This window comes from Theobroma cacao, chromosome 10, assembly GCF_053813885.1.
Source record: "Theobroma cacao isolate CCN51 chromosome 10, ASM5381388v1, whole genome shotgun sequence".
Classification (NCBI taxonomy): domain Eukaryota; kingdom Viridiplantae; phylum Streptophyta; class Magnoliopsida; order Malvales; family Malvaceae; genus Theobroma; species Theobroma cacao.
Window position 1 is genome coordinate 7,113,441 of NC_142648.1, and position 11,447 is coordinate 7,124,887.

General features: G+C 33.8%; 1 long non-coding RNA gene across 1 annotated transcript; it reads left to right on the plus strand.

Moving 5' to 3' along the window:
* The first annotated feature begins 7,639 nt into the window (after positions 1-7,639).
* LOC148760321 (uncharacterized) lies at positions 7,640-10,253 on the plus strand. The gene is made up of 4 exons (XR_016023258.1): positions 7,640-7,761; positions 8,410-8,493; positions 9,329-9,394; positions 10,129-10,253. It is a non-coding gene; the product is annotated as an uncharacterized LOC148760321 (long non-coding RNA).
* Positions 10,254-11,447: the final 1,194 nt, after the last annotated feature.

Consider the following 11,447-nt stretch of genomic DNA (forward strand, 5'->3'; position numbering starts at 1 on the left):
TGTGCAACAGATAATTAAATATTTTAAGGTAATTTTTACTTGGGGACTTTAGTGATATATTTTTTAAGTGATTTCTACGTATTTTAATTCTTATTCTTTCAACAAAAACCGAAAATACTCTTACCAAATTCTTCAATCTTTTAGGGTTTCAATAATTTCTCTCTCTTAGAGTTTCGATGCGGTGTTTTGCTATGAATTCCTATTCTTTCAACAAAAACCCAAAATCCCCACCAAATTTTTCAATCTCTCTTTAAGGGTTTCAGTGATTTCTCTTTCTTTGGGTTTTAAAAAAAAATATTTTGGATGCCTGAGGAAGAAAAGAAAATAACCTAAAAATGTGAAAGGGATTTTCAAGAAAAAAGTGATAATATTTTATTTTTTATATAATTAAAGATAAATACAATTTTTTCTCTCTCTTCAACTCCCTCCATCTTCTTCTTCTACTCTTCTTGGTCCATTAAGAGCAGGTTTGGGATTATTTTTTCACCCTTATTGTCGATTGTGAGTTGCATTTGTACACCATTGAATTACAAGTGCTCAATCTCACATCTGTTCTATTGGTCAGTTGTAGCATTCCTTTTACATCAATCTCTGCCTGAACAGGAATAGCTAAACTAACAGATATCTACATTTTGGTAGGTCATATAGTTTATTAAAATTTGTTAATTCTGGAAATTCTTAAACATAAAACTTTTTTTACTTTGTACTTTGTGCTATAAGCAAAGCAAATAATATTGTTGAATTGTCAAGCCAACTAGTTAGGGAATATAAATATTAATTTATAAATTTTAGTCACAAAGGCAAGTAATTTGTAAGAGGATATCAAATGACCCAAATCTGAAATTTCAATATGAAAACTTCTAGGTGGAAAGGAGAGAATTATATCGTATCGTAATCTTAAACTTAATGTAAAAATCACTTAAAAAAGATATCATTATAGTCAATAAGTAAAAGTTAATTACTTCAAAACTTTTGATTATCTAAATATTACTGGAGTTGCACAATTTTGTTAAATATTATTCAAGATAAAATTAATGAAAAAATCAAAGAAATCAACAAAACATATAGTGATAAACTTGAACCTTGAACCTAAGGGTTACAAAACATCCTTCTAACTATTAAAACAAAGCCAGGCAAAGTTTCATCGTAGATAACTGTCATTTTGTATTTGAATATTTGACTGTCAAACTTTAGGTTGAAGGATCCACTTAGATGGGTGTAAAATTATTTGAGTTTTTACATTTTCATATCTATTTACACTCTTAATTTACATTATGTTAATCTAATGGTTAGATTTCATGTTCTATTCAGGTTAATCATGCATACCAAATTTCAAACTAATTAATAATGCCCAATTATTTGTTTAATTTATATAGCATTAACTATTTGTTATTCTGGGTGGTACGTCAAGTGACAGCTTTATAACGAAGGTTTAAAGTCTCAGGTCTATTTATAATGGCAATAGACTTTAATTGGCATCAAGTGTATTCTTACAAAAAATCAATGCATGATACTATGCTTTTTATTAAAATGTCAAAATAATAATCGAACATGAAAATATAAGAAGACACGTTGGTGCGTGACTGAATCTTCCTTGTACATTCCACGGTTCAATCTCCGTTTACATTCGATGGTTCAAATACAATCTCTTGGAAATTATAAAGAGCCATCTGCTGGCTTCCATGCATGCTAAAGTAATCAAAACGATCTCAAGCCCTGCTTCATCTGGATCCTTGCTGTATATATATATCATCAGCTGGTCTTATAGTCCGCCACGCATAATAGAAGAATCGAGTTAATAATTCCGTCAGTACTTCAGCCAGAATCGCGATGATACCACTACCAGTAGCAAGCTGGAGTATGGCAATGGTAAGGGAGAATGTGAAAACAGACAAAAAAAGGAGAGTCCCGAAGAAGTTTAAAAAAGCATTCACATCCATGGCTGAATTGCCAACCCGAGTGTTGTTGGGATCGTTGCCTTGCCAAACACCGCCCGGTGGACTGAGTAAGGATTCATAAATGGCTGTTATAATCAGTGCTAACGCTACTAGGAATGCATTCATACTCTCAACCGACATGTTCATGATTGGCCCCAATGCTCGAATTGCTGCGTTCTCGGGAAATTTGATCCTTGATCTAAACTTTTGGTGTAAGGGTTCAGCTTTAGGTTTGAATAAAGCACTCAAACCCGCAGAACATCCCGTATCACGTAGAATCTTCAAACTGATCTCTTTGTCGTCAATCAAACCAGCAGCACTCAAACCATTGCTTTGGAGCTCAAGGACGTTTAAAACAATCAAATTTTCTGAATTAATCGCTTTCGTATCCACCTTACAGTCTAATAACAGCCTGATCATCTAAACAAATATATCAGCCAAAGCCAAGATTTATTGACATGTATAATGTATAATAATGTTTACAACGAAAATAAGATGTTAAATTTTATTACCTTGGGTTGAATATGGGAAGCGGCTATATGTAACACCGTGTTGCCATCTGTATCTTTTGCATTCAATAGGTGCTTTCTTGAAACTTCGCCGTGGAGATGAGTCCTTTCAAGCCACCGCACAAGGATTTCAAGAGCTTCAAATCTATGTTTTTCTGCTGCAATATGTAAAGCAGTCTTCTTTTGAATTGTTTCATCTTCGATGCATGCAGGACAATCTTTGAGAAATTGAGCCAAAAGTTCAAGGTTCTCGTTCTGAACCACGTAGTGAAAAGCAGTGTAGCCCTGTTTCCCTTTGATGCGAACAAGATCTTTGTCAACGTCCAGGAGACGAAGAACTGTCGACGTGTGCCCTTGTTGCAGGGCAAGGTGAATGGGGCTAAAGACGCCTTGGTTCAGCTTCCTAGCAAATGATGGCCTTAAGTACATGATCGCTATTGCGAAATCAGCATGGCCCCTCGCTGCAGCTACGTGTAGTGGAGTATGAGCAAATTCTACATCATCATGGCGCCTCAAGACACCTGCATCTTCCCCAGGGGCGGAGCCTCCTTATGTGATGGGGCCCAAACCTTTTAAAATTATTTTCATAACGTATAAATAATTTAAAATTTTTTTATATATTCTATTACTTGCTCTCTCAAAATAATATTTTATTTAAGGATTAATATAAATAAAAAATAATAAAATAATTTTACTTATTTCACTCAACTTTAAAATTTTTTAATTTATATTATTATTATTTTTTTTATTTTTTTTCATTTTTATTCTATTTGTTCATATATTATAAGTTTATATAAATATTCTTTCTCAAAATAATGCAAACCATTAACTATGTTCTTTTTTTTTCTTTTTTGTTATGTTATGGTAGCTACCTTCTACTTGCTATGTTCTTCTTTTTTATGTTACATAAATTTTATTTTTTATAATTTTAATCTTTAAAAATTAATAAATTATTATATAGTTTTCAAATATAAGTTGTAATATTACATTGTTACTTAAAATTTCATCAACGTATCATTTTTTTTATTAATCCTGATTATATAAGAGGAAATTAACTTGAGTATATTTTTTCATATGCTTTACATTTTATATTTAGTTAAAATGAAATTCTCTTAAATATATAGTAATTAAATAATTATGATTATATAAGAAAAAATTATTAATCTTATAAATCATTTTTAACAATTTATATTTTACAAATTATAGTTTTATATTTAGTTTCATATTTCTATTATCAATATTTTTATTATTGATTGAATTTAACATATTAGCTTTTTAAAATTTTTAACTCTTATTTAACTATGTTTAGCCCCCTCAATAAAATTTGGCTAGCTCCTCCCCTGATCTTCCCCAATACTATTATGCAATTCATCGGTATCTCCTGCTTCAGCAACACTTCTCAACCTTTCCATAGCCATAGGATTGACTGATAAGGATTCTTGAGAGTAGATAAAAGAAAGTTTGGTTTACATAGAGTTAAACAAGGAAATGTGTGGCAAAAGAGAAAGAGATAGGGAAAGGGTTCAGCTAATATGTATATTTATATTACATATAGAATGTGTACGTATGTAAATACACATTTAAATTACATTAGACTTTGTAAAGGGTTTTTCTGGTAAGGAGAGAGGACGCATTGCAATGAGTGAATCAAAATGTGTTAGAGGCGATAGAAAGGAAGATTGGAGCAATCCTTGAAATGTAAGTGCTTGGGTGGTAGGTGCTAAGGGATAAGAAAAGGTGGAGGAAGGGACGGATTACGGTGAATGCGAAAGGCTGAATAAAAAGAATGTTTAGAGGAGTCTCGAGAGAGCTTTCAAGATGATTTCTACTAGGTTTCTAATGATTTCTCTTTTCCTTTCAACCTTCAAGGCCATCATACTTATACTGAACAGGAATACTTTCTTAGAAGTAGTTAGGAGAACACGTTCAATCATGAAAAAGCAGTTAAAGAACAGTTTATGGGATATTAAAAGAATGACCATGTAGTTGAGTAGTGGGTGTAAGTTTTGGGTAATGGAGTAGTAATGCTTGATAGTGCACCACGTGTATTCTTAAGAAGCAAAGAAAGAAAAAAGGGTAAAGCACATGTGCTTCAAGGAAAGGTTAAGAGGAAGTCCTCTTAACTATCTTCATATTTGAGCCATGAAGCTAAGCTTTTTAGAACATCTCAAATGTGAGGGTAACTCATGAACCTATCACTGTTTTAAGTTACTTTCACTTTCCCATACAAACAATCATTCCATGCTAGTCTATGGGTGTTTCCACGCTTGGAAAGCCCCTAGGGTCTTCTGTGCTTAGAATGCCCCTGGGCACTTCCACGCTTGGAACACCCTTGGGCGCTTCCGAGTTGAGAATGCTCTTGATGTAATTTTTCTATAACAAGTACTTCAAAAAATAATAGTTAGCTAAAATTGGGTATCTACATTTTACTCCCTGCATGAAAATTTTTATTTAAAGTTCTTATGCATTGATTTAGGGAAAGGTTATATTTTGTACTATAACGCCATATATGGTAACACCTTATACAGTAACACCTTGCACAACAACTCCTTATGCAATATTTAGAATAAGGAAATTGTTTTCTTTCTTTCTTTTTTGGATGATCACAAGAAAAATTTTAAATCATTAGTACCTAATTCTTTAATATATATAGTTTCTCATTTGTTGCCCCCTATATGAAAATTTTCTTATTATAAGATTTAGAAATTTTTCATGTATAAAGTTAGGGCACAAAATAATTTTTTTTTTTTTTGCCTTTAAAGGGAATGTAAAATTTTCTTTGAAAAGATAATTAGAATATTTAAAAGCATAAGTACTATCTTTATGTTGACTGATTAAATATTATTCCTAAATGCAATGATTCATGTTTTATCCAATATCATGGATGGAATTGAAAAGCTCCAGTAAGGTGGTTTTTTGACAAAAGGTTGCCTTTGAGCCAAGTATCATAATTTGCCAGCTTGACAATTACTCAGCTGAAATGTTTCTTTTTGTTTTTTTTTTTTTTGTTTTATGTGTGTATTTGAGACTAGCTAATTAAATCTTTCTTATACTTATTTATCAAATAAGTAGAAATATGTGTGGAAAAGCAATTAGATGTAGAAAAGTATTTGATAAGAAAATTTAAAGAGTTAGATTCCTACTAGAGAAATAATTCCTAAACTTTATAAACATAAGAGAATAGTTCTACAGAAATTCACAATCAATTCTCAAATATTCTTTCCTAAAATTTCTTTGAGCAAATAAGTGCTCTTTACAACACTATTGTGTTTGTTTGTTTTTTTATACTTTTTTGCTTTTTATTATTATTATTATTATTTCATTTGTTGTAATGCAGCTTTCATAGGGAAGAAAAAAAACTATTATTGCTGCTAGATAGGTTTCCTTAGTGATTTTTTTTATGTATATGTTTGGGGACGCTTCTACATTTGGAATATCCTTAGGCACTTCCCTGCTTGGAATGCCCAAAACACTTTGTATAGTTTGCCCCTTGTAGAAAAATTTTATTATGAAAATTTCATGCACAATAAATTCAGATTTTGTTTATCATCATATTGTGAGAATAGTGTTTGAATTATATGTAAATCTTGAATTGCATGTCAATGTTAGACTTTGGGATGCAAATAAAAGGAGAGGTTATCACTTTAATGTTTTCTACATCATAAGATTATAACTCTTTAATAATATAGTTCAATTATTTAAGAGATTTAAAACATAAGAAAGATTAATATGAAAAATAGTAAAGGTAAAAATCTAGGCGCTATTAGAAATGGAGGACATGGTTTTGATGCAAATGAAAGATAAATATTTGGCTCATGACAACTTAATTTGTAAGCCTTTGAATATAATAATGCTCACCTTTCTATTTGTCATGTAATCCTTTGCAAGCTTTCAACAGTTCTGATTTCCTTACTTTGATTTCTTCATATATAAACATTAGTATATATTATACTTACTAGGATTCTTTATGTGAACATAGAAGAAAGGTTATGAATGCCATTGCTTATAAAATACCCAATTCTAAAAATGGCTACTCAATCTCTAAGATTTTTTTTAATGATTTCTTTTAATAGATAAGTTCTATTTTCAATCAATTTTTTTTATCACAACTCTCGTAGGGAAGTAGGGAATTTTTTTATTCTCACTAGCTTTTCTTAGAGAGGGAGATTTTTTTTTCATATGTCGAATGATTTACACACACACACACATTTACATGTATATTCTTATTTGTTTTGCTTGGCATAAGAATAAACAAACAAATATGGGGCAAAGATAAAAAAACAAATAAATAAGCATGGAATATTAGTGTATAAGTAGGAATGATAATGCATGAATACTTCTCTGGTTGTCTTTATTGTTTATGCTTGTAGGAACTTTGTTGCTTCATTTTATGGCTAGAACTTGTTTTACCCTTAAAGTTTGCTATAGTGAGCCTGGTAAGGCTGCTCTAGGAAAGAAAAGAAAGAATACTATTCCAACCTCTCTTTCTAAGAAAATACGAGTAGGGAGAACTGGTGAAGCACCTCCTGTTCCAGAAAATTGGGATGATGGTGTAAAGCCCGACCTTATAAAATACTATTCATGACATACATGTGATGATAGCATGATTGCATGCTAGGAGAGTCCCGAAAAATTTACAAAAGTCGGTATTGTACCTAGAGGTACAACAAAGTTTATTTAATCCTCGAACTAGATCAAATAGGAATTTTAAGGTGAGATTAAGAGTTTCACAGTTCATGGATGACTTAAAATGGTAATTTTGAGTTTGAGGATCAATTTGGAGTCAAATCGGAATTTTCACTAACTAGGGGCAAAATGGTCATTTGCCACCTGGGGACAAAATGGGAATTTTAGAAAAGATTTTTTTGACCCCATTTGACTTATTAGAGTATAATTTGACTTATTGAAGTATGATTTGAGGTTTAGAAGTGAAAAATTTTAATTTCAGTATAATTTGGAGTATAGGGGTAAAATGGTAATTTTGCCACCTCAGGGGCAAAATTGTAATTTTCCACCACCAGGATATTTTTTCCAGCACATGGTCTTCCTTTGTCTTCATCTTTGACCCTTGACTAAACATGTGGTGGAGATAAAATGTTTAAATTTTTAAAATTTTAAAAACGGGCCAATGACATGATGCCATGTGTCATGCCTTTATTAATTTATTATTTTCCTTTTTAAAAGGCACAAAATCAGCCCATCTTCCACCCCATGGCCGGCCAAACCAGCAAGAAGAGAGAGAAAACAAAAACAAAACCCTAGAGAGAGAAAATCAAAGAAAAAGTGTGAATTTTCAAGGAAATTAAGTGAAAAAGGTGAGTTTTTTCTATTAAGCTTGAGTTTTCTTATTCCCAAGCATTTCTCTTTATTTTCCATGATTAAATTACATGTTTTCATGATGAATTAAATTCTGAAAAAATGGGTTAGGAGAGAGAAAGTTGTTGGATTTGTTTGATTTTAATTTATGTTAGTGTTTTTAGTTAGTTTAGCATATTTAGAAACAAAACAACAAGAAAAGAATTTATTTTCTCCCCCAACCATTAATGGCTGAATTTACCATGTAGTGAGTGAGGATGAGTTTGATTTTATTCTAGGAGAATTGGTTAAGGAATGATGAATTATGAGCCTAGAAAAATAATGGGAATTTTCAGAGCAAAAATATGAATTTTTACCCACTAGGGGTATTTTCGTAATTTACTGTTGGGACTGATAATTTGCACCACACTGAGGGACATTAAGTTAATTTGGGTGCAATTGAGGTATAGAAACTGAAAAGAATTAAATTGGAGTTTAAACGGACCCGTTAGGAATTTAATCGGGTGATAAGACGAATTAGGCCAATACCGGGTTTAGATAGTTACCAGTGCATTTTTGCATTCCATATCATGCATTGGTAGTCTAAATTAGTTTAATTTTGATTTAGTACCAACTTGGTGAAACTCTCGATTTTGTACTGTGTCAAGGTGGTGAGTCCTCCGATAAAGGCAAGAAAATTGCATCCGAGGACCAGTAGACAGAGTGCTTCGAAAGTCTGCATTCTAGACATTGTGAGTAAACTTACTGTCATTTTAATTATCTAGGGTGGTTTTTAAATGCTTTCATGAATTCTATGGAAAAAGAAATTTAAAAAGATAAATTTTCATGTTTTATGAATAAATAAGTTTCAATGAAATTAAATTATAAATTGTTTTGAAATTAATAGTGATTTTGAAAAATAGAGTACACGGAGACTGTTAATTGTGGCAATTTGATTGTTTAAATTAACTGGCTTATGATAAATCGAGCATGATTGGCTAGTTGGCAATTGTATTGAAATGCGAATTGTTTGGTTACCTTGAAAAACTACGAATTACAAAATTTCCATATCATGTTATTGAGTTTTATTATATGGTGGATTATATATTAATTAATCACTGCAGTAGGGGGTTTCTGTGGACCAGCCTTTTAGAGGGGCACGGTAAACCCCATTATATTCTTACCTCGAACGGAGAGGCGCGTAGGGTATCTCCTGGGGTAAAGTTTAGGGTTCACTTCACGCTAAACCACCACGTGAGGGGGAACTCAGCCAACGCCAAGGAACGACTATGTTTTCAAAACAAAAACATGATTTATGTGAAATGTGAATTTTAATAGCCTTGGCGGTCTCGGTAGGATGCCTCGGCCAAGGTGTCCCCGAGAATGGATTTATGGCACAAGCCTAGATTTTTATGAGATTCATAAGCCTCTTTACGTGTTTTGAACAAAATGTGTTCTAATGCTATAACCCAGTTTATGATGATTTACTTTATTGTCTCCATGTACTCAACTCTAGATGTTTATGATGATGTTTGTTTACTCATTGGGATTTTATAATCTCACCACCCTCCTTTCCACCCATTTCAGGTTCAGTATAGACTGTAGATAGCTGATCTCATCGAGGACTACAGTGGGATCTGCATTTTCCAAACCGTAGGTTCACAGTCCTCTTTACTTTTGTTTATTCGGGGGCACTCTTGTTATTGTAAATTAAATTAAATATTTTGGCTTACTGTATTTAAGTATGTATAAATTTATTTAACTTTTACGTTATAAAAATTATTCACGTATAACTCTATAAGTTTTATAAGAAAATAGAATATTTTACTTAATATTTCTTTTATTTTCTTATTATATTCAAATAACCATAATTTCGTTTTAAATGAAGATTTTAGACTTTTAAACTCATTTTGAATATGAATTGTGTGTTTTGTACTTGTATATTACGTTTTAGCCAGTTTTAAAATTTTTGAGAAAAATGATCAAAATACCCTTGTGAGACGAAAAATTAATATTTTATTTGTTTAAAGTTGGAAACAGCTTAAAATATTTTAGAACACGATATTTGACAATGGTTGCTCACAAGGGAACAAAGAAACTGATAGTAAAGCCTTGCGGGGTTTCGGGTTGACATTTCGGGCAATAAGTGTCTACCGGGACACCGCGGCGGTTGTCACGGGCTCGAGGAGAGTACCGGGTCGTGACAATTCGATTGGTATCAGAGCGTTTGGTTTTCAAGATCAAAGTTTTTAGTTTTAAAGTTGTTTTAAATATTTACAATATGAGTGTGGCCCCAGATTAAGTTAAGTTAGGTTAGGTTGAATAGAATGCATGCATTTGCATATAGAGCCTAAGGTTACCTAAACTTGCTTGTATTTTTTTTATAGATTATAATGCCTCCTCGACGCGGACGCCCACCTCTCACTAGATCGGTTGGGAGGGGAAGAGGTCGTTCCCAACGTCATCAGCCAGATACAGTAGAGGAGGAATCAGCTGCATCTACCATTCGGGCAGCACCTGCTGCTGAGTAGGCCGATAGTCCTCCACATCCTCCATCTCCTCAGCCACCTACTGGTATTCCCGCCATGCCTACTGAGGCAGCACAAGCATTGGCAGCTTTCTTTGCAACAATGGCTGGTCAAGCTCAGACTGGTCAAGTTCCACCTGTAGTGCCTCCAGCTACTCCTTTAGTTCCACCACCAATACAGGATGTATCCATTTCCAAGAAGCTGAAGGAGGCTAGGCAATTGGGTTGTGTATCTTTCACTGGTGAGTTGGATGCCACTGTGGCAAAGGACTGGATTAATCAGGTGTCCGAGACTCTCTCTGATATGGGATTAGATGATGACATGAAGCTGATGGTGGCTACGAGATTATTAGAGAAGAGGGCTCGTACTTGGTGGAATTCGGTGAAGTCCCGTTCCGCTACTCCTCAGACATGGTCCGATTTTCTCAGGGAATTCGATGGTCAGTATTTCACTTATTTCCATCAAAAAGAAAAGAAGAGAGAATTTCTGAGTTTGAAACAGGAAAATCTAACTGTAGAGGAGTACGAGACTCGTTTTAACGAGTTGATGTTATATGTGCCGGATCTGGTGAAATCTGAGCAGGATCAGGCCAGCTATTTCGAGGAAGGGCTCCGTAATGAGATCAGAGAGCGAATGACAGTGATTGGTAAGGAGCCACATAAGGAGGTGGTACAGATGGCTTTACGGGCTGAGAAGCTCGTGACTGAGAATAGAAGGATTCGGACTGAGTTTGCAAAAAGGAGGAATCCTGGTATGTCTTCTAGTCAGCCAGTAAAAAGAGGCAAGGACTCAGCGACTTCAGGGAGCACTACTTCTGTTTCCTTGACATCTCCTCGACCTCCATTTCCACCATCACAGCAGAGACCTTCGAGGTTTAGCAGATCTGCTATGACTGGTTCTGGGAAGAGTCTCGGAGGTTCTGACAGATGCAGAAATTGTGGGAATTATCATAGTGGGCTATGTAGAGGGCCAACAAGATGTTTCCAATGTGGACAGACGGGTCACATTAGGAGTAATTACCCACAGTTAGAACGAGCCACTGTAGCTGCATCATCTCCACCAGCTCGCACAGATATACAGAGGAGAGATTCTTCTGGGTTACCACCGAGACAGGGAGTAGCCATACGGTCTGGTGTGGAGAGTAATACCCTGTCACATCCACCTTCGAGACCACAGAC